General features: G+C 42.1%; 1 protein-coding gene across 9 annotated transcripts in view; it reads left to right on the plus strand.

Annotated features, from left to right (window-relative positions):
- The window catches only part of CAMTA1 (calmodulin binding transcription activator 1), a 2,131,086-nt gene that overhangs the window by 969,088 nt on the left and 1,138,327 nt on the right, over positions 1–23,671 (plus strand). The gene's annotated exons all lie outside the window — the stretch shown is intronic.

The raw sequence follows: 23,671 nt of genomic DNA on the forward strand, positions 1-23,671 counted from the left end.
TTAGAAATCATGGTGCCCCATACAGCCTACCTGACAGAGCCCCCCCCCCCCCACACACCTCTGAATCTATCAAATTAGATTTTTGCTAAAATGCCTGTAGCAATATACCTAGAAATGAGGTCCTGTGTTGGCCGCCAACCCAGTGTATTCTACACTATTTGCTTTAGGGGGCAATATTCAGGGCATTAAGAAGCTTTTGTTCAGCACAATACATCTTTTCTGCCTTAAAGTCAGGGGCTACTTAGTTGGGCACCTGGAACCCTATTGAGTGACCCCTTAAACGTCTCCAGGCCTCCACTACCTCCAGTTAAGACATGTACTATGTGTAACACTCTATTTTACAACTACCCAAACTCCATGCCATAAACCCAACTCTTTGTGTGTTTTCGTTCTTCCTTTCTTCCTCTGTGAATATTATTATCCTAAATTCCGATTTTTTTTTTATGTTTCCCATTATGCGTGCTCTAAAATTCCGATTTGTTTTACACCAGCAAAAAAAAAAAAAAAAATAGTTCCAGAAGGGAAATAAGCCATAAAAAAACGATGCATTCTAACTTTGTTTCGGAGTTGTTCAGAATACGGAATCTTCCGGTAATTAGTATCGGAGTGATTCAGGGCTTACAAACAATTGCATGGGATATGCAAATGAACCAAGATAGGACACAAAGCACCCAACCTGTAATTATTAAACTCGTGTAGGCAACATTAAAATTTAGTCTTGGTTTCTGTTTTATGTCGATGAATTTGTATCAAAGAGCTTTTGACTAAAGCCTATAATTATTACCGGTTAGCACCCCGCGGTGCAAACAACCTTCTTCCCCATGTTTTGTTTTCAGTCATCAAACAGATTAGCTAAAAATGAGACATTGAAAATTGTTTCACCTATATGTTTTACAGCAGACGTGTAATTGCCGTTGTGAAGATGCTTCAAAAACCAGAATTGTTTATGTTAATGAAAAGATAGATTGTGAACGCTGGAAGTTATGTTCTTTCTCATATCCCTGGTTAAAATGGCATCCCTGTGTGTCAGTGGTTATGTTTTAGACCTTTTCGTTTTGTAACAAAACTTTTACTAGTACTGTATTTCATATATTATAAAATATTATTTTTTTCTATAATATCTTTTTACAATATCTGCTGCGTAATAAAGTGTATAAGTCATCGTTTTTATTTTTTATTTTATGATGATTACTCGATTACTCGTGAATTGAAAATTTCATTTGAAGCGGGTTTTTATATATCCGCCTCCCGCTGTGTGTTGCTTAATTGAACAAGTCATGAAATCTGAACTATACTTTTTTTTCTAAAACATTTCTAACTAATAAACATCTTAGTTCATGACAAAAGTCTTCTTTTCATTTGTCGCCTTTTTTCCTTGTATATCTCTGCTTCATCTCTTTCTACCTTCCTTCCTCTTTATCACTCTTCCTACGTCATGGGGGACCAATTATTGAAAGACATCATCCATATTTTCCCTTTTTTGCTTCTGTCAGTGACAATACGACAATTTAATGCTTTGCAGCTGGAAAATGATTGGATCTGCTCTTCCCACTTCTATGAATGCTTCTATACACCACAAATCTTTCTTTCTTTCTTCTTTCTTTCTTTCTTTCTTTCTTTCTTTCTTTCTTTCTTTCTTTCTTTCTTTCTTTCTTTCTTTCTTTCTTTCTTTCTTTCTTTCTTTCTTTCTTTCTTTCTTTCTTTCTTTCTTTCTTTCTTTCTTTCTTTCTTCCTTCCTTCCTTTCTTTCTTTCTTTCTTTCTTTCTTTCTTTCTTTCTTTCTTTCTTTCTTTCTTACTTTCTTTCTTTCTTTCTTTCTTTCTTTCTTTCTTTCTTTCTTTCTTTCTTTCTTTCTTTCTTTCTTTCTTTCTTTCTTTCTTCCCCACCCCTCACCTCTCCACCACCTTCTCCATTTTTCTCCTCGGACCTTTCTCCTATCCTCTTCTCTTCTCTCCTCTCACCTATTCTAAGTTTTCCTCTTCCTCTCCTCTAAACTTTTTCCTCTTCTCTTACCAAACCTTTCCTCTCCTCACATATCCCCCCCCCCCACCTCTCTAACCTTTCCCTCTCCTTTCTCTTCACCTTTCTTATCTCCAACTTTCCTCCTCACCTTTCCTATCTTCATTTTGTGGCAGGCACAGTCTGTTTTCTTCACTATAGGTGGTGCTCAAGCCGTGTGGTACCACGGCCTGGAGAGGGGGTTAAGAGGAAACAGTTTTTCTATGGTTTCCAGGGTCATTGAAGCATTGTTTCGATTGGCACACTGCAGCCATGTGACCCTTGGTGGTCATCTTGGGTCCACATGGGATATATAAATCCATTCCCCTTGGTTTTGACACACATTCTTGTGAGTGGCTAGTGTAGGGAGAGAGACCCTGCTTGTTAGGGAAAGCAACTAGCGGTAGGGAAAGGTTTCTGATGAGTAAGGACAGGCTAGGGACTTGCTAACCTGGAAAGTAGCATCCCAACTTGAGACTGGACTGGCCAGACTGCACTTTACCCTGTGAAACAGACGCTGTTGGCACCCCACCTCAGCCACATCTTTAACTACATTGAACTGTGAGTTCTCTCCCTAAGCGGTGCTCTCCTGCTAGGGTGTTTGTAACGTTGGCACTCTGCTCAATACAAGTTTTAAGATTTTTTGCAACCGTGTTCAGTGCTGCCGCACCACGCTGCACCTTCCCACCCTCTTCTCTCACCTTTCCTTTTATAGAATTGGAACTCCTCTACTATCTCTTTTCCTCACCTTTTCTGCTTCAACTCTAATGTTTCCCTTTCCTATCCTCCCTTCTCTTGAAAACGTTCCTTCTCCTCTGCTCTAGCCTACTCTTTACCTCTTTTCTCTTTTAGACTGGGTTCACACTGATGCGGTTACCGCATCGCATGTCAGTTGTAAAGAAATCACACCAGATTCCTGTAAAAATGACATGCGGATTCAGTGCGGTGCAAATTAAGTCATGCATTATGTATGGCTCAATTAGCACTGGACCCACCCCAAAACTGTGCAGGACCCTTTTTTTGTCTGCACTGGAATCGGATTGCATGTGTGTTCAGACCCATGCAATCTGATTCCATCCAATTCCACAGTTCTGTGAACCAATTTTGGGTATAAAATGACACCCTCAGCAGTTTGCAGAGCGCAGTGGGGACTGCCTGGGATTCTGATGCGGTGCGTGAATCCATCCTTAACCTCCTCTCTCCTCTCCTTTCCACTCCTGCCTAACCTTTAACTTTCTTCTCCTGTCCTCTCCTGTCTTCTCCATCCTACTGTTACATGGTTAGTGATGGTCAGGTAAAAAAAATCAGGTCTTTTATTAAAAAACTTTAAATAGGAATATAGCTGAAAAACCCTCTGAGCAAAGCTGTAAATATAAGTGGGACACTTTTTACAACGCTAAAAGAAAATTTATTGTGTTGTCTACTTTTTTTTTTTTGCAAAACAAGCAAAGAATAATCCAGAAATAAATAAAACTATACACATTTGCAATGTCACCAGCAATTTAAATGCTAACAGGCATCATTCTGAAAATTGCTGGTGCAGTCTTCCAACATGGCTGTCACCACAACGTACAGGCGTGCCCCGATACAGGAGATGCACAGTATGAAAAAAGCATGTGCCAGATGTTTGAAGAAAAAAAAATCCCAACAACTCGCAGGCAGGATACAAAAAGGGCGATCGTGTTTGGCGCTGTAACTTAACCTTTTCAGAGGCCCATCGTTTTGTATGCTAATGAGGCACAGCTGAAGTCATAAAGCACAGTGCTAGGAAAGTGATGCATCAATGATTCTGATCACCTGGCAACTGAAAGTCTGTGAACACCGGGTAGAGCTAGTACATGGCACGCGGCGGCTCCGAATGGCGCTCAGACTCGGCTCTGTGCAGCCAATTTAGGCGTGAGATTTCAATAGCTTGTTAGTAAGAGATTTAACTCCTTGCTGGCACTAGTGACATTTGCAATAACGTTGATTTTTTTTAAAGCAATTGCAACCAAAGGCAATTACTGTCTTGTTTGTAGACCAGCTTTAAAGGAGCACTCAAGTCAAAGCTGAATTTTAAGCCAGTGCTCAGTGAAGTTAGCTGAAGTTAACTATTTCTTAATGATTCTTACTCCAGATTCCTGATTCTGCTATTCCTTGCATGCTCTAAGCCCACTATCCCTAACCTACCCATCAAAAGGAAATTAACATATAACCCCACCTCCAGGCTCCAGGAGAGAAGATTCCCTTCTCAAACCCCTCCACCATTACCAGACATTCTCTTCTTTACCCAACTGCTTACACCTTCCTATCACATTCATAGCAGGCTACCCCTTTGCCTGTGTAGGGTAACCCCCCAACCCACGTATGACCACTTCTGGAAGTCTCAAACATCTTGATCTGAAATATGTAAGTTCTGCTCATGTCAGCTCTTGCATATTCTTTGGAACTTTGTATGTAGAATATGTTCTCTAGAAGGGAGGAGACTCTTATCTCAGACCCCTCACTCAACCATTACCATTCATACTCTTCTTTACCCAACCGCTTATGTCTTCCTATCACATTCCTGGTAGCCCACTCTATGCATCCCCTACTTCCTTTCTCTTGAACAGGGTCACCCCCTAACCCCCATTCTGGAAATCCCAAAGAACTTGATCTAAAATCTGAAATTTCTGCTTCTGGCATCTCTTACATATTTTTTGTTATTTTTTTATGTAGAATATGTTCTCCAGGTGAAGACTTCCATCTCAACCCCCTCATTACTGGCCATACTCTTCTTTACCCAACCACTTATGCCTTCCTATAACATTCTTGGTAGGCCACCCAATGCACCCTCCACTTCCTTCCCCTTGTTTAGGGAGTCGCCCCCTAACCCCAATATCACCAATTCTTTAAATCTCAAACATCCTGATCTAAAATCTGAAAGTTCTGCTCCTGTCATCTTTTATATATTCTTTGGTACTTTGTACATAGAATAGGTTCTCCAGAGGGGAAGACTCCCATCTCACACCCCTCCCCCTATTGCCAGTCAAACTGTTCTTTACCCAACTGCTTACACCTCCCTATCACATTCTTGGCAGACTATCCCACGCACCCTTTTTTTTGTCCTTCCCCTTGTTAAGGGGTCACCCCTAAACCATAACACCAATTCTGGAAATCTCAAACATCTTGATCAAAAAATATTAAATGTCTGTTCCTGTTATCCATTGCATGTTCATTAGTACTTTTTATGTAAAATATGTTCTCCAGGGGAGAAGACTTCTATCTCAAAGCCCTCACCCATTACCAGTCATATTCTTATTTACCCAACTGCTTATGCCTTCCTATCACATTCTTGGTAGGCCACCCAATGCACCCTCCACTTCATTCCCTTTGTTTAGGGAGTCGCCCCCTAACCCCCATCACTAATTCTTTAAATCTCAAACATCCTGATCTAAAATCTGAAATTTCTGCTCCTGTCATCTCTTGCATATTCTTTGGTACTTTGTATGTAAAATATGTTCTTCAGGGGAGAAGAGTCCCATCTCACACCCCTCCCCCCATTACCGGTCATACTATTCTTTAACCAACTGCTTATGCCCCCCTAGCACATTCTTGGCAGGCTATCCCATTCACCCTCTACTTCCTTCCACTTGTTTAGGGGGACCCCCCTAAACCATAACACCAATTCTGGAAATCTCAAACATCTTGATCTAAAAATATGAAATTTCTGTTCCTGTTATCCATTGCATATTCTTTGATACCTTGTATGTAGAATATATTTCACAGCATAATGTGACTCATCAAATTACAACCCCTGTGTAGCCAACTGCAACTCCTGCTGTGTTTGCTCTATCTGTTACCATTTTATCCTCTTGAATTAAAATAAAAACGTTGGCACCAAAAAGGAAGCCAGTCCAATCAAATTTCTTTTTTTTGGGAGTGATTTGGTAACCCAAGTACGAAAATGATTTGATTGCCTATCTGTTTAATACATCGGTCAGCATGGAGATTCCAATGGCTGTATTTGGGCGTACTTCTCAATACTAACAAGTATCTTGCAGGTGCAAAACTGTGCAAAGCAAGGCAAAAAGACATGGGGGAGATTTACTAAAACTGGAGAGCACAAAATCTGGTGCAGCTCTATAGAAACCAATCAGATTCCATTTTCTTTTTGTCAAAGCCATGCGCAGCTGCTCCAGATTTTGCACCAGTTTTAGTAAATCAACTTCAATATTTAAAGGGATCAACATAAATCAACATTTGAATCACATCTAAAAATATTATTAATAACAAAAATCTATCTATCTATCTATCTATCTATCTATCTATCTATCTATCTATCTATCTATCTATAATCTATCTATCTATCTATCTATCTATCTATCTATCTATCTATCTATCTATCTATCTATCTATCTGTCTGTCTGTCTGTCTGTCTGTCTGTCTGTCTGTCTGTCTGTCTGTCTGTCTGTCTGTCTGTCTGTCTGTCTGTCTGTCTATCTATCTATCTATCTATCTATCTATCTATCTATCTATCTATCATATATATATATATATACACACAGAATTCATGCATCTGTAGCCAGTGTAGAGTGCACTGATACTTTGTCTATGCAGTGTAAAGAAAACTCCAGGAACACAGCTAAATACACGGATGATGTAAGAGCTACTCTGGCTGCTGAAAGGATTTCTATTTCTGTCAATCCAGTCCTGAGGTTTATACAGCTCTGCCACACAGATGTAGGACAGTAGGACAGAAGACCTGATTTTTTCACTGTTGAAGTTCAGTAACACTAACAGCCCCCCCCCCCCCCCCCCCCAGGTTGTTATTGGACAGTGAAAAGGAGAAGTAGCAGACCCATGAGCTCATCTCTCTGTCTTTCTATTCCCTCCCCCTGTCCTCATGTTTCCAGACTGAGCTCTGCTGTACAGGGAATACAAGAGGCTTATTCCAAGTCCCATTCAGGTACTTTACACTGCTTGTACTTAGATAAATTACAGGTAATGGTGTATTAATGAATACAGAGCTGCATTAATCTGTGCCTCTTATATCTGCATGGAGCTCAGCATTAATGCTGGTCCCCTCCCCAGCAGCACATACTTACCTTCCCTTGGTTTCTCCACTTGTGCATTTAGTTGTTGGGATCATGGAAAAAAGACAAGTTTAAGGACTTTTTACACTTGGGTTTTGGGGGGGGGCAATTTTATATATCACCAACCACCATACCTCCCAACTTTTTGAGATGGGAACTAGGAAAACCTATTACCAAAAGTATGTAGGCAAAGGACACACCCCCTGCCACGCCCGCTTTAAGGACCATAATACAAAAACAGATTAGTTAAACCCACAAGTGCTTTTTGTAACCACTATTATTCCTTTATACTGGCTTTTGACATTTACAAATACTACAGTGCTTTAAGTGGCCCAAAAGAGGTGCCGGTACTCTATTATAGCCTATACATTTTGTCGCCCCCCCACCCCACATCAGGGTCCCCACAGAGCACCCCCCCCCCCCGGGTTGGGCTGGGACTCCGGAGTAGGGGGACTCACTGGTGGTGACTGATCTGGCTCTGAAATGGGAAAAAATTCTTGGGGGTGGGGCAATTGATGTCCAAAATGAGTGTACTGGTACGCTAAGGTGCACGGAGAGGTGGCGGTATGCTCAAGAGCCATATTTGGAAGTGGCGGTACTGAGTACCAGTGCATACCTGCCCACTTAAAGCTATGCAAATACAGCAATTTAGAAATTAGACGAAAGGTTTAGCACTGGGAAACACTTTTTATAAGTTAAATAGTGCATTTCATATACAACTGGATAGATCAGACCAAAATGAGGGACAAATGAGGAGGAAAGAGGGGACAGAGGGACTTTCCAGGACAGTCCCTCAAAACCAGGGACAGTTGGGAGCTATGCCAACCACTCATCTGTATACTGCAAAAGCATTGGTCGAGGGTGTACACATGCCAAGGCAGGAACCGAACATTCTGCAGGCACTATCGCCCCCCCCCCCCCCAAAACTCAACACTGCAAACTACACACTACAGCATGCATTGCAGTGCTGTCATGTGCCATTTAGAGGGTAAAAACTGGTGGTGAGGGGGCAACATATTGCATATTGTGGATCACTTTAAAGAGGCATGGTAGGCCTTGCCACTTGTGTAAATGAGCCCTAAGCTTAGAAGACTAGAACTGTCTCCCCACTCCTACCAAGCACCAGCACTGTCTCATAAGAGAAAAGGGAGTAGGTCACCTGCTCCACCATACTGAAAAGTATGGGGTATTTTCCTGACTCCTGATGGCTAAACAGAGTGGAAGGAGATAAAAGGAGAGGCAAGTATAATGTCATCCTTTTTCTTTTCCCTGCCCAAGCCATTTACAGGTTCCCTTTAAGCTATCTTTACCTGATGCAGCACCGCATTCTTCAATGATCTCAGAATACTATACACTGTATTGCGGCAACTTCCTGCATTCAGGCTAACAAGATTTTTTTTTTAATTTGGAACAATAAACAGCTATTACCCTATGCTGCGATATTTATGAGAGGATTTAAAAGAAAGAATTAACACTCGTAACAGGAAGTGCGTTCTGAGAGCCTTGTAACCGTAAAACAGTAAGTTAATATCTATATTAACATTACATCTCGGGGAAAAAATGCAAAGCGCGGCCTATCATTTTATAGGGTTTAATGGTAGTAATGGGCGAACGCGGTGCTGTTAGGCACTGGGTTTCTGTAGTAAAGCACGAGCGGGAAGTCGGGCTCCCCCATCACTCCAGACGACCAGGAGACGTATTTTCGTGCTCATTTTCCGAACTATGGGGGTGAGATTCTCTATCGGAGCCGCGCGCTGTTTCCACACAGGAGCACGGCACAGATAATTAGAAATTGCCCACAGCATAATTGAATTTGCTTTCCGAACGCTGCTGAAGCGTACGTCTCGGCTGCCAATACAGTGGCGGAATGTTTATCAGACCCATCTTAGTCAGGGAGGAACGTGCGTGGCTAGTGTTAAACGGTGTGCTGGAAGTGTAAAGTCAGCTGTGAAATCAAGTAACTGGTGAACTATATGACCCAGCTGGCTGGAGTGCAACGATAACTCCTAACAGCTTTGTTTAATCCTTGCAAGAACAATCCAAACAGATATATTTTAAAAAAAGTATATATATATATATCTATATATATCTATATATATATATATATATATATATATATATATATACTATGTTACCAAAAGTATTGGGGCGCCTGCATTTACACACACTTGAACTTTAATGGCATCCCAGTCTTAGTCCATAGGGTTCAATATTGAGTTGTCCCTCTGTTACTATAACAGCTTCAACTCTTCTAGGAAGGCTGTCCATAAGGTTTAGGAGTGTCTATGGGAATGTTTGACCATTCTTCCAGAAGCACATTTGTGAGGTCAGACACTGACGTGGACGAGAAGGCTTAGCTTACAATCAAGCTCTAATTGGGTTTAGGTCAGGACTCTGTGCAGGCCAGTCAAGTTCCTCCACCCCAAACTCGCTCATCCAGGTCTTTATGGACCTTGCTTTGTGCACAGTGGTCGAAATCATTTGGTGGAAGGGGGATTATGGTGTGGGGTTGTTTTTCAGGGGTTGGGCTTGGCCCCTTGAAGGGAACTCTTAAGGCGTCAGCATGTCAAGACATTTTGGATAATTTCATGCTCCCAACTTTGTAGGAACAGTTTGGGGATGGCCTGTTCAACATGACTGCGCACCAGCCCTGAAGAAGGGGGAGTCTATGCCCCCCAAAATGTATTGGCTTCATTTTACGTGTTGCTACCCCTAATGAAACATCTTTTCAAACTTACATCAACTGGATCATCTACTTTCCTAAATCACGTGCAGAATCAACCATAAGGCTGTATCCTGAGGTAGCCACCCAGGCTCCGATAGGGCACACCACCACCTCCTTTCAAGTTAGACACTAATCTTTAGAACCAAATTCTTCCCACCAGCCCGCACCTTCACCTACTTACAAACAGTGACGGATCAAGTCAGTTCAGCGTGATCTCCACACCCATCCGGTGAAGGAAGAGCAGCTGAGGCAGAAAAGGAAGACAGAGACCTCAAGGCCTTAGGTTGACAGGTCGAGGATGACAATTATTTTTATGGCTGCAAGGATGTTTTTTAGAATGGGTGAAGGCCTATTGACCTCTCAGTGGGCTGCTGAAGCTCTGTATTGCATTGTGGGATATGAAGGGAGAGGTATGTAATTTCTGGCCTTTATAAAAGTTGGAACCTTCATACAGAGAATGCCCAGATTTCAGGGGCTTATGGGCAAAGGTGCCACCATTTTGATTGCACATAAACTTTTACCTTGTACCACAAACTCCCAATGGCCCTATAAGAAGTTCTTCACGCCAGAGATAGCTAGGTGGGCTCCCGTCCATGTGATTTCTGTGACTGGCTGTCACAACAGTCATGTGATTAAGAGCCCAGCCCATTGAATGGTCATGATCAAAAGCAGCAACCAGCAGCTGTTGGTAACAGCTCGGTCCCAGTGCTTGGGGTGCTGACTGAGGGAGCACTCCCTTAGCACAGAATAGGGGTGCCTGCAGGATATATGTGGCAGCACAGCACTAAAGCCCACCACTGTGCTACCACATATATGCACATGGCTGGTGGCAACACGTTACACAGAGCTTCTTTCCTGCATAAAGTGCTGAGAATGTTTCCCAGGTTTTATGGGGCCATTTTGGATAGAAATGGTGCTTAGCTGAGTTTTTTTTTTATATAACACTTTAGTAAGTTGTTCACTGCAAATCAAATGTATGGAGGTATTTTTTTTTTTTATTATTTCTTTTTTTTTCATTTGTATATCCTGACCAGATAATTGCAAACTTTTCACAGTCCAGATAGATGATCCTCAGGCTCTGCGCTGGTAATTAAAGCAGATTTATAGGTTTCTGTATGTCATGAATTCATACAGTACGGAATTAGAATTCTCCGGCATGCTATGCATTTTTTTTTTTTTTACACAGCTCATCAGAAAATGCATTAAAAAAAGGAGCAGTTTGGTTCGCAGCCAGGGGTATCATTATTAATGCAAATTAATTAAAATCTGACAAAGTGTTCAGTCACTTTTCATCCCCTGATCTAACAATAAGCCATGTACATGTGCTAAACACCTGTTGTTTTATTGTTCTTTATGATGCTATTAGTTTGCTGTTCCGCACCTCCAGAAATGTTTTCCCGGGGAAAAAAAGGAGGAAAAGCTTGATTTTATTTTCAGGAAAATATACCTACTGTATATAATACTCTGAATGGGGTGGCTTTGAACATGCACTATCAACCTTGTAGGACAGAAATAACCATGCCTTCCCGTATATTGAAGGCCAGTGTGGACATCGGAGCTTGCACTCAGTTGAGAGACTTACTAATGGGCCATACACACTATAAGATTTTCTGAAGACTTTTTCCTTCAGACTTACCAAAACCATATAATATGAGGTCAAACCTAAACACTTTCAATTTGTATGCAATCTGGCAGGCCCTTGCACTACATAGAAAAGGTAAATCTGAAGGAAATCTAACCACAAAAGTTGGATAGTGTGTATCCAGCTTAAGGGCTTGTGATTATGGACAATGGCTGGGTACAGGGCTGACATTATAAATCATGGGGCCTCATACAGCCTACTTGACAGGACCCCCTCCCCCCACCTGACAGGGAACCCTACATCCTTCCTGTCAGGACCCACCCAACTGACATGGCCCCAGCAATCCCCTGTCCCCCTCTACCTGACAATGAACCATACATCCTACTGTACAAACCACCCCAATCTATAGCTGGCTTTTGCAGTAACGTGCACATTGAAGGGAACTGCACATCACAAACAAACAAGAAAATTCCCAGCACACTTACCGACCAGCCTGCAAAACAACCAAATTGGCCCGTCTAACAGTTTACATTAAAAATAGAAGATTTTGTTCGCACACATTTGCAAATATATGCGTAAGCCACAGTGCCCACGCCAAGGTACCTCTATATATACTGTACATAGTTACATAGTTAGGTTGGAAAAAAGACACAAGTCTATCTAGTTCAACCAATAAAAGTAAAAAACAAATCATACAATCTGATATACAACAATCCTACACCCACAGTTGATCCAGAGGAAGGCAAAAAAAAACTATGAAGCATGATCCAATTTGTTCCAGCAGGAGAAAACATTCTTTCCTGATCCCCTGAAAGGCAATCGGATATTCTCTGGATCAACTTTACCTATAAATGTTAGTACCCACATATATTATGCACATTTAGGAATCCAGGCTTTTTTAAAGCAATTCACTGAGTTGGCCAGAACCACCTCTGGAGGGAGTCTATACCACATTTTTACATTTTACTGTGAAGAAACCTTCTTTATTTGCTATGTTTTCCCTACAAAAGTGGAGTTACCCTTTAAAGTGAATAACTCAACACCAAGTTTACTATATGGACCCCTTCTGTATTTATACATAGTGATAATATCCCCCCTTATGTATTTATACATGGAGATCATACCCCCCTTATGTATTTATACATGGAGATCATATCCCCCCTTATGTATTTATACATGGAGATCATACCCCCCCCCCCTTATGTATTCATACATGTTGATCATATCCCCCCTTATGTATTATACATGGAGATCATACCCCCCCTTATGTATTTATACATAGTGATCATATCCCCCCTTATGTATTTATACATGGAGATCATATCCCCCCTTATGTATTTATACATGGTGATCATATCCCCCCTTATGTATTTATACATGGTGATCATATCCCCCCTTATGTATTTATACATGGAGATCATATCCCCCCTTATGTATTTATGCATTGCAATCATATCCCCCCTTATGTATTATACATGGTGATCATATCCCCCCTTATGTATTTATACATGGTAATTATATCCCTCCCTATGTATTTATACATGGTGATCATATCCCCCCTGATATATTTATACATGGAGATTTTATCCCCTCTTATGTAATTATACAGGGTTATCATATCCCCCCCTTATGTATTTATACATTGTGATCATATCCCCCTTATGTATTTATACATGGTGATTATATCCCCCCTTATGTATTTATACATGGCGATTATATCCCCCATTATGTATTTATACATGGTGATCATATCCCCCCTTATGTATTTATACATGGTGATTATATCCCCCCTTATGTATTTATACATGGTGATCATATCCCCCTATTATTTTTATATATGGAGGTCATATCCCCCCTCATGTATTTATACCTAGTAATCATATCCCCCCCTTATGTATTTATACATTTTGATCATATCCCCCCTTAATCTCCTCTTCTCACGAGAGAACAAATTCAGTTCCCTTAATATTTCCTCATAGCTGAGCTCCTCCATCCCTCTTATCAGTTTGGTTGCTCTTCTCTGCACTCTCTCCAGTTCCCCGATGTTTATAGCATGGTCCTAACTCTAAATTAAATGACATATTACTAGCCCCTTACTCCGCTCTCCATCTTGAAACATCCCCTGCAGCAGAAGGTGTGTGTGTGTGTGTGTGGGGGGGGGGGGGGGGAAGTGCCAACAACACTGCGGGGCGGGCGCGCGGGGGGGGGGGGGTGGTTAAGCCCTGGCAGTAGGGGAAACCGGCACTGTCTGCCAATAGCGCCCTCTGATGTAAGGCAGCTTTGGGACGTTGCAGGTCATGGGGCCCCAAATGTACAGATCTCTGAGAGCCAGTTGCTATAAATAAGCTACTTTTTTTACAGGCTACAGAGACCAAGCAGGCTAAAGGTTTTGCCTTTATCCTTTAAGAGCCTGTTAAGGCGTAAGAAAGAGTAATAAATGCTGTTTACACAGATGACTTTTCCATTGACTTGATTTATACCATCAAATTAGCAAGGCAACAGCTCTGCTATTAGACCCTATAGAATTTCTTTTTTTTTTTCATACTGAAGTTCTTTAAATAAACTTCCCGACTCTCCAGGGATGAGCACTCTTCTATGAAACATAATTACTGCCTGCAGTCATGACCTTGTGTCTGAGGGGAGGCAATGTGGTATTTGGATATATGTGGCCACCACGGGAGTGTATATCACTGCTACTGGAGAGCAATAACATCAGATCCCCTTTAAAATGTCATTGCCCCAGTCATCATTTCCACTTTCCTTTGAAGGATGGTTGGAGGGAACTCAACGCAGTCACAATTCCATCCTGTGATCTTCTCGGCCTCCTGGAACTTTGCTGTTATCTTTATATAAGGAACAGTTTCTTACGAGGTTCCTATCATTTAATTATTTTAACTGCTGTGCTTTTAAATTGAAAAAAGTGCCTTTTGTTACAGTTAACTAATGGCATCCCGTAGGCTGTAGCTGCCTATATGGCGCATTACAATCCTGTATATGCATGTGTGTGTTAGTGTGTTTAAATATATATATATATATATATATATATATATATATATATATATTTATCTAAATAAATATACACAGTATATATATATATATATATATATATATATATATATAGATATATATATAGATATATATATATATATATATATATATATAGATATATATATATATATATATTATGAGGAAGGCAGGCTCAACTGATATCAGTAGCAGTAAACCATATGTGGGACAGGGACAACTGGGAACAGTCCGAACAGATTTAATCTTTACTTTTAGCAATGCAGTAAACATACACAGTTTAATGCAGGGAGGCTTTGTACAGTACCTAACTAAACAGGGTTCCCCCTGATAGGTTCCCCAAATACAAACAGGTAGCCCTTATACCTTTTTCATTTTCTGTTAGTACTAAGCTTTTTTACCCAACATGTGGACCTAGGAATTGATGCTTTATCTCACCAAAAGCTCTACAAAGCTTCCGGGCTCCAGGACCCAAAACAGAACTTATTAAAATTCTGAGAAAACAAAAAGTTTGTTTAGTCCACATCAGCCATAGAGGCTGGAGTCCCTCACCAAGTGAATGTGTGAAACTTGGGTGGCACATATACATCACCAAAAATCCAGCCAGGTAGTGCCTTGTATAGATAGATAAACAGGACTTGCAAGGGAATTTAGAAGCAATTTAGCAAAAAACAAACAAAACAAACAGCACATATACAGTATACTGTATATATATATATATATATATATATATCTATTTGCAGGACCCGATGCACCCTAGGCAAGATCAGTTACTTGCACCCCCCCCCCCCCAAGTCAGCAATGTTTTATCTGTCAAGAAAAATAGGAGGTGTGTGACAGGCTTACCAGTGCAACTGCCTATTGCAGGCAAAGAAACAAAGGGTGGTACCACCAGTGCCTCCACAAGAGGCCAATTGACCTGCCAAGCCACCCTATATACTCCTCACGGGGGAGAATGCACCAGCCACACTGGCCTACCATTCAATGCGCGGCACTTGCCCGGTTCAAGACCCACAGTTCAACCGCACATGCGCAAGATGGCCAATCGCGCATGCGCAGCAGTACAGATGACCGGCACCGCCATCTTAAAAGAGAGTAGGGCATACCGAGCTCCAGGTACCAGTGCCAACAGGGAAAGTGGGACAACTGAAGACCCAGGCATCCAAAAAAAAAAAAACATACAATGATAGGGACTACTGTAGGTAAAGGTCAAACAGTATGAACCAGCGGCCGTGGCTGTACCTTAGGCAGCTGTGTGCCCTAGGTGGCTGTCTAATTCGCCTAGTGGTAGCACTGGCCCTGACTTTATGGCCACCATAACTTATATAGCCAAATGTATGTGAACCCCTTCCACATTGTTTGAGTTCAGCTGTCTTCAGTGAAGAGTGCTGGTAATGCTACAGCATACAAAAACATAATAGACAAAAATAATTGTGCTCCTCCAACCTTGTGACAACAGGTTATGGAAGCTCCATTTCTGTTCCAGCATGACTCTGTGGCTCTGTGTAAAGTCATATATATGCATGGAAAACGCCACACTCCCAGCCCAACCGGAGTGTGAATACATGTGTAGGATGTCATCACACCCTCTCTGGTGAACAGGGCGAAACATGTCAGAGGGCGTGGTTTGTGGAGCAGAGCTGGCTGAGGCTGTCCTACACCTGTGGCCTTCTACATGCATATAAATTCTGTCAATGTTGAATAAGTGAGCCTATATGCTGGCACCCATATTTCTGAGGATTAGGGGGATTAAACTCTCTCCTTGCTTAGAGTGGAGAAACTTGGAGGAACTCGATTGTCCTGCACAGAGCCCTAACCTCAACCCTACTGAACACCTTTGGGATGAATTGAAAAATACCATTTGTGAGCCAGGTCATCTCATCCAACATCGGTATCTGACTTCACTAATGTTCTTTTGACTTTTCAGATGAACAAAAGCTGTTATACCCAAAAAAGGGCCAAATCCATAATTTTGGAAAGTGATGTCCAAGAGCTTCATATAAATGTGTCAGGTGTCCAAGGTATTTTCACCATAAAGGTTACATATATATACTGTATATATGTATATGTATATATATATATATATATATATATATATATATATCTTGCAAATGTACTGGTCTTTAAATCTTGTAGAATTTAAGCAAGCAGCAGTTATATCAGACCAATCAGAGTTTTTTTTGTTTTGTTTCTTGTTTGGAGTTTTGCTTTAACTTTGCCTGCTTTCTATTTTACCACCTAATGACTCTTCCCCACCCGAATGGGCAAAATCAATCAGGACCTAATATTCCGCGTACTATTAAAGTTGATAATGATTTTCTTTGGCGCACTATGCTCCTGACTCTGTTAGGAAGACTATCTATCACCCGGCAAAGGCATGGTGGCTTTTATTTCCCTATGACCTCCTCCGCGGCTAAAATATCGTCCTGTGGATCAGAAATGAAAGGGGTATAACCTTATTACTTTAAAGATTGGCCTAGCTAGCCCAAAGGAACAATAAGATTCCAAACTTTCCTTACAGGAATCGTCTTTTATAAGTAATATCTTTCACCGCTAAGTGGTGAGTACACAATTGTAAAATAAAACACCCAAACCAAGTGCCTTAGAACTCCCTGCGATTTTACAATGTGACGCTTGTGTTTCATTAAAGAGGTTATATTGTAGCGGTAACTTTTTTTCCTGGAGGATATTTAGAGAACAAAAAAAAAAGAAAAGAACAGAAAACAAAAAAAACAAAAAAAAAACTGTTGCTAGAATACGTTTGCTGAAGGAAACCTAAATGGAAGGAAATACATGATATGGTCAAAAGCTTGTGGACAGCAGATTATGACACCTATATGCGTTTATTCAGACATCCCATTCCAAAACCATGGCCATTTATATAGAGTTGGCCCACTTCTGCAGCTTTAGCAGCCTTCGGCACCCAGAAGAGCATTTGTGAGGTCAGGTACTGCTGTTGGATATGAAGACCTGGCTCACAGTTGGTATTTTAATTAATCCCATCTGTATGGTTCTGTAAGGTTGAGGTCAGGGCTCTGTTGAGGCCATTCAAGTTCCTCTACATCAAACTGGTCAAAAAATGTTTATGAATTTGGCTTTGGCACAGCTTGTTGGAACAGAAAAGGACCTTTTCCAAAATGGTACCAGAAGGCTGGAAGAGCACAATTGTCCCCTTTACTTGAAACACCTAAACTCAGGTGATCAGGCGTCCAGCAAACTTTTGTCAATATAGAACAGCCTTTCTCAGCCTTTTCAACATGGAGGAACCCTTGAAATAGCTTTCTGGTCTCAGGGAACCCATGCTAAAAATTACTATATCTACAACTTATGATGCATTAGTGTGATGATCAGTGGGAAGAATGCTCCTTACACTGTGCTCATTGGGAAGAATTACCCCCTTACAGATAGCTAAAAAGATCAATGGTGTCAGTGGGAACTTTTCTGAGATGCAGAAATTGCCCATTGCTCAAGGAACCCCTAGCAACCTCAGGAGGAACCTTAGCATTCCATGGAAACCTGGTTGAAAATCCCTGTTATAGAGTTTGTAGGATTCCTTTGCCGACCATTTATTATCAAAATGCTTATTACCTGCCTAAACTCTGAGTTACGGATCTGTGAAAAGTTCTGTCTGCTTGTTCTTGGTCAGTGACTCATAGTATTGAAGCTGTTAGAATTGCATGACGACCAGGACAGTGGTATTATTGGCAGCCCATGCATTCATCACACCAATATGAGTTTGCTGGACATCTCATTCACAAGCCATGGGCATTACTAATGATTTGGCCTACCTATGAGGCTTTAGCCTGTTTCGCAGTCTGTATTTTAAGTCATCCCACTGGTGTTCAGTTGAGTTGAGGTCAGGGCTCTGTTGAGGCCACTAGTCAAACTAGTCAAACCATGTCTTTATGGATTTGGCTTTGCACACAGGGGGACAGTGATGCTGAAACAGAGAACGAATTTCTCCAAAATGGTACCAAAAGGTTGGAAGAGCACAAATGTATCCTTTATTTAACACATCTAATCTCAATCATTTAAAGTGATGTTCACATACGTGTGTGGTGATCAGGGCTCCAGTAAACTTTTGTCCATATAAAGAATGTAGGACCATTTATTTTCTAAATGCTTATTACCTATGAAAAAGTCTGCCTGCTTGTTCTTGGTCGGTGACTAGAATCGCATGACAGCCAGGCCAGTGGTATTATCAGAAGTTAAGTAAAAGCAGTCCATGCATTAATCTTAACAAAGGCTTCTTTTCAAGCCAAAAAAAAGTATATTTACCAATACAATTTGCAATCAAGCGGTTTTCGGCACGCATGATAAGGCCTGCTGATTATTTTATACCCTAGGCCTAGGACATTAGGTCAAATTTCTTGATTACAGTTTAATTTACCTTAGTAATGATGGGAATTGTTATTGACACTCACTTAATTGCCTTAAATAAGTGCTCACTGCGCATTAAACTGACGATCGTTCAAAAAGTTCACGTCGAGCAGCACAACCTGGGAAAAGACCAAAGTACAGTGTAAAAAAAAAAAAAAAAACGTTAAAAAAGCGATAGTCTTTTTAATGGAGGCTCGTGCTGAGAGAAATTAAGCCTGCAGCCATTGCTGATGTGCTTTTAAAAATACTAACTGACTGGCAGTCATGTTGACCCTTCGATTTCAATACTTTTGGAGTCATCATCCTGGAGAATGTAAGAAAGGAAAACTGGGTGAAATCAGAACTCTTGATGTGAATACTTGTTACCAGTCAAAAAAATTGAAGCCTCTGAATCAGCATGACAGACAGAGGATTTTCAAAATCAGAGGCCACAATGGCAGCCTCGATATTTATCGTGGTACTTGTTCTCTTTCACAATAAGGTGCACATTAAACTAAAGCCACCTTTTAAAAAGTGATTACGTATGCTTACTTTTCCGGAGGCCCACACCCTAAAGGTTAGATCCTGCCGATGCAGGTATCCAAAACCTCTGAGGGTGTTGAATATGTGCTTCCCCTACCACACACTGCGGTAGCTTCCACCAGCTTGTAAGAGGGGACTTGCGGTTGGCTAATGGTGCCAAGAACAAGAGCTAACATCTGATTACCAATCAGCTTACTGATCAGTTTTTAAAAAGACTTTGTCATTTTAATCAGGGCACGGTGACAATATCAGGGCTCATTCAAATGTGCGCAGGCACAGCAGCCACTGCTAGTAAAAGTGATCCACGTTCAGTTCGCATTTCGGTTTTACAGGTGGTGTGGAGGCGATATGTCACCTCCTCACTGCTTGATTTAATCTTATGATTGCTGTACTGCCATGCCACAATTGCATGCAATGCATGAGGTTGTGGCGCAGCCCAGAACTGCAGTAGTCATGCACAGCCCACTGAAAGCGACATGCTGTTTAAGTTTTGCCATGGCTAAGAAGCACAGCCACGTGCCCGCAGCATGTGTACAGCCATGAGTGGCTGTATGTTAGCGTTCAGCTTAGGCGTGCACAGGGAAAGTAAAAGGTGTGCCTGGACACACCCTAATCACTGCGTACGGCGCCAATTCCCCCTATTGCCTGGCCTTCCCCCAGTGTTGTGCTCTCCCCCCCCCCCCCTGCAGTGCTGCTGGCTTCCCTCCTCTCCCCCAGGGATGCTGTGGGGGATATTTCAGAATGAAGAGTGGGAGAAGAGGCTAGTAAATATGTCATTTAGTGGCTCCTTTCTTTTCTAAATGAACACAGTGAGTACACTCACTGAGTTAATTTATAACTTAAGCATAGTAAACTATGTTTACTATGCTTCAGTTTGTGAATAAACAGGAAGCCGCTCAGCACAGAACACTTCCCATTCATTCACTGTCTCATGCAGCTGAGGCTGCAGAGAAAGGCATGTGTGTTTGAGCTTTATGGTGCATACCCTAATGCACATGTGTCAAACACAAGGCCTGTGGGCCACATCCGACCCCCCAGGCCATTTCATGTGGTCCTTGCACCTCTCCTGTATCTGCTGCACCTCCCTCATCTCTGATCCTACCTAGTCTCAGCAGACGGCAGGAGAGAGGAGGACAGAACTCCTCTGCCTGATCCTGTGCTTTTCCATGCAGCCACAGAGAGGCTTGTCTCTGTCACCCACCCTCCCCCATCTCTGCAGTTAGCAGCAGAGAGGAGGACAGAATTCCTCCTACAGATCCTGCACCTCTCTGTGCAGCTGCAGCACCCCTTTATCTCCGCCTCCACTGGTCTCAGCATTTTGCAGATTCTGGCAGCTGACTCCAGCCCTCCTCCAGACAATGCAGTTTCTGCTTCCCAGCTCTGCCCCCAGCAACACATGGTAAGGGAGGGTGGGGGACTCTTGACATCTGATGGGGGGGGGGGGGCTACAGATAGAACCAGCTCTCTGAGGGCGACCGTAGTGCTGATGAAGCCCACAATGAAATTGAGTTTGACACCCCTTCCCTAATTCAATAGGCTGCGTAAACCTATGGTGTTTAGGTTCTCAGTTGGGGAGCAGTAATAGCACAGCTCAACCACCTGGTTATTCTGCCGGTCCTACCACCAGCTGCATGGGTGAGCGAAGCCTTAGGGCTCTTTCACACGGGCTTTCCGTGTGAAAGGTCCGCTGCGGGACTTTTTTTTTTTTTTTTTCGCGGATGATATGCGGACCTAATGTAAGTCTATGGGGATTGCGGATGTCAGCGGATGACACCGCTGACATCCGATTTTCCTTCCTTTCCGTTTTTTGAACGGAACAAAAATAGGATTTTTTCTGTTCCAAAAAACGGAACAGAACTGACAGGAGGAAAATCGGATGTCAGCGGATGGTATTCCGCTGACATCTGCAATGCCATAGACTTACATTATGTCCGCAAATCATCCGCAAAAAAATAGGATGATTTGCGGACATACGGAGCGCCCGTGTGAAAGGGCCCTTAGGGGAAAAGGAGCCACTGACACTCAGCTCACCAGCGCCTCCTGCCAGCACCTGAAAACTCAACAGCTGGTGTTGGAGCCTAGAAGGGGCTGTGAAGTCATTCCTTCCATCATGTGACATCGCTGGAGCTTAGCGGTTGTCCGCCAGACCCCAAGCAATGTCACATAGGACAAAATCAAACCAGCTTTAGCTAAGAATAAGGCAGGAAGGGCAGTACAGCGCTGGAGCAGCGGGTGTCATTGGGTCGGGGGTGTTTCTCAGGCACCATCACCTGAATGGACAGTGGTAGTGGCAGTGTCTCTTTAATGTTTGCCTGGAGTTCTCTAACAGCATTTTTTTTTATTAATGACCATTATACAAATGTAAGCCAGACGCACTCGTGATTTTCTTGCAAATAAAAAAAAAAAAAATGTTTCCAGTTAATGGCGTGGAAATAAATAAGAACTCGTGGTGCGTCTCTTCAGCCTCAGATAATAGCAGATGACAAGAAGATGCATTGCTATTTACTGCAGGAACTGCGTCTTGCACTTACCTTATCCCGCTAATTATGAGTTATAATCTCCATTGATGAGTGGCTAATTAAGTGTAAGACTGGTGTGAATGCAGCCGTCACCAGGACTGATGGGCGCTGCCAAACTTTTATTCTACGCTTTCAGGCCTCTTCAATAAGGCACAGAGCCGTGCGTCGGGCTCAGTAACCCGTAGCAACCAATCAACAGTCATCTTACACTCATCCTGATAAATGAAGCTCTATCAGATGGAGTTTTAAGATTATTTTTTGCTGCAGAGTCAGCATTTACAGCATAAGGAGGGTGACAACAATCTACGGAGTCTTGCAAACTCAGAGGCAGTGCCCCCCCTGCTGTCTGTTCTTAGAGCAAACAAACCAAAAATGTTATTTAATTAATTTTTAATATTAAAAGCAAACTCCCCCATCCACCCATCCATGTCTCCATGCTTCATTGTGTTAAGAAATCACCCCCCCCCCCCCCTAGCTGTTCTGACCGTGGCCATCTTGAGTAAGGGCAAATGATTCATGTAGCATTTGCTTCCTGTAATCCATCTGCTCTTAGCTCAAGAATGGGGGTAGGAGGGCGTGCTTAGCTGAAAAAAACCCTCCTCCTCCCCTCCCCTCCTGAGGACTCCTGGGATATATGGTATAATTTACCTAGGCAAGAAACCAGGAAGTAAATGAATATATAAAAAAAAAAAGTTTACAACAAATAAATATAAAATACTCTCCTATCTATTTACTAATGCTAGCAGCATAAGGATTAAAGATTTTCAATGTTGATAGGGGGTGTGAAGTTCCACCTTAAACCTAAACCCCCGAAAGAAAATATTGTCAAAATCCATTCATCTTGTGTATTCTTCTTGAATCTTGGTGAGCTTTGTGTATTTCTTCCAGATCTGTGCAGTAATCCAGTGTGAGACTTCCTGTAATAAAGACCGCTCACTGCTGCACGCTCACAGTGCAGTAGGACTGGTCTTGTCTCCACCCCCTCCTGTAGGATTCTACAAACATCCTGTAGTGGGTGGAACCCACTGGGCCCCTCCCACAGCTGTAATGCACAGTGATGTAGCCACTGCTACTTTTACAAGGTGATATCTGGGTTTTCATTTGGTGCACACAAAGTGGATTTATTTTCTTTGTGGCCAGAGTTTAGCTTTAAATCTCTGCCTTCCACAGCCTTGGCTGTGTATCCCCTTTGAACTTAAAAAGGAAGTAAAGCTTCTTCTGTAACTTGTACCTATAGATGATCCTATGATAAGGCTTACCTAAAGAGTACTGTAAATATCTCCTAAACATGCACCGTTTAAGAGATATCTACTTTGCATGCAGCCAGTGACATCACTAGTGCATGTGCTCTGAAGGAACGGCTGCCCATGCCGTTCCTCCAGAGCCCTATGCCGTGAACGACGGCTCCCACGCGCATGCGTGGGAGTAACATCGTCGCGGCTCCGGCAAATCAGATGGCTGGAGGACACGAACCCAGAAGGAAGACCAGTGAACATGTCGACTGTGTCAGTGATGAGCGGGCGCCGATGCGGGGGCTTCAGTCTAAGGTAAGTATTTCATAATGAACTATTATGTGATGCATACTAATTCATTATGACTTTGTCTGAAACAGGTTTTTATTCTTTTTTTTGGAGGTTTACAACCTCTTTAAGGTGAAATATTTTTTTTTTTTTTTTCATTTTGGATAGAGTATATGAAGTTGCATCTGTGTCCTATTGGGGAGATTTCCCTTTGTCTCCAGTCCCATAGCAAAACAGGAAGTTAGAGGAAATCACTCAAAAATTATAGAATACCTGGCTTTCACTAGAACTGGGGACAACCCAACTTCCTGGGGACAACCCAGCTTTAAAGATAATGGTAAACAGGAC

The sequence above is a fragment of the Pelophylax lessonae genome (genome assembly GCF_965119305.1).
Source record: "Pelophylax lessonae genome assembly, chromosome: 12".
Taxonomy (NCBI): Eukaryota; Metazoa; Chordata; class Amphibia; order Anura; family Ranidae; genus Pelophylax; species Pelophylax lessonae.